Below are 758 nucleotides of genomic sequence, written 5' to 3'. Positions count from 1 at the left end.
AACACCCCCGGGCCGGAACCATGCCCGCGGCCCCACCCCCTGATGATGCACTGCTGCGACACGCCCCCGACACGCACCCTAGGAAAGCCCCGGGACTTGCGCGCCCCGCCCAGCCTATTCAATATAGGCTCGGCGCATGCAGGGGGAGCTTGGGGCAGATTTTCGGGGGTACGCGCGTATCTGACGTGCATACCCCTTTGAAAATCTGCCCCATGTGAATGCTAATTTTTTAAAGGGGTGGGATTGGGGAGGGTTTTGGGTGGGATTAATGAAAATGAGGGGCACTATTGCACATTTTTAACACTGGAAATGAGAGAGAGAACCTCTGGGGAGGCCTTCACAGTATTCAACTATTTATATCACTATAGGAGGGCCAGCTAATAACTCGAGGTAAGTTTGCGGTGGTGGTTTAGGGATTTGGAGGCAATTTTATCTGCAGAGTGAGACATACGAGCAGCACAGTACACCTTGGTGAAGATTTGACATCATTTGGAGGGAGAAAAGTCTCAGAAAGATGAGATTTGTACAATGCTCCTTCACCCAAGCTTATAGAGTCCATCAAGTTAGGGTGAGAGAACACTGTGAGACCTTCCTCATTCCAAATGACGTCAAATCTTCTCTGAGGTGTCCTGTGCTGCTTGTACGTCTCACTCTGCATGTCAGACTGGCCCCCAAACCCTAAGCCACCACCAAAAACTCACCTTGTGTTATTAGCTGACCTCCTATAGTGATATAAATAGTTGAATACTGTGAAGGCC

This window comes from Rhinatrema bivittatum, chromosome 12 (assembly GCF_901001135.1).
Source record: "Rhinatrema bivittatum chromosome 12, aRhiBiv1.1, whole genome shotgun sequence".
Taxonomy (NCBI): Eukaryota; Metazoa; Chordata; class Amphibia; order Gymnophiona; family Rhinatrematidae; genus Rhinatrema; species Rhinatrema bivittatum.
Note: the sequence above shows the minus strand (reverse complement) of the source record.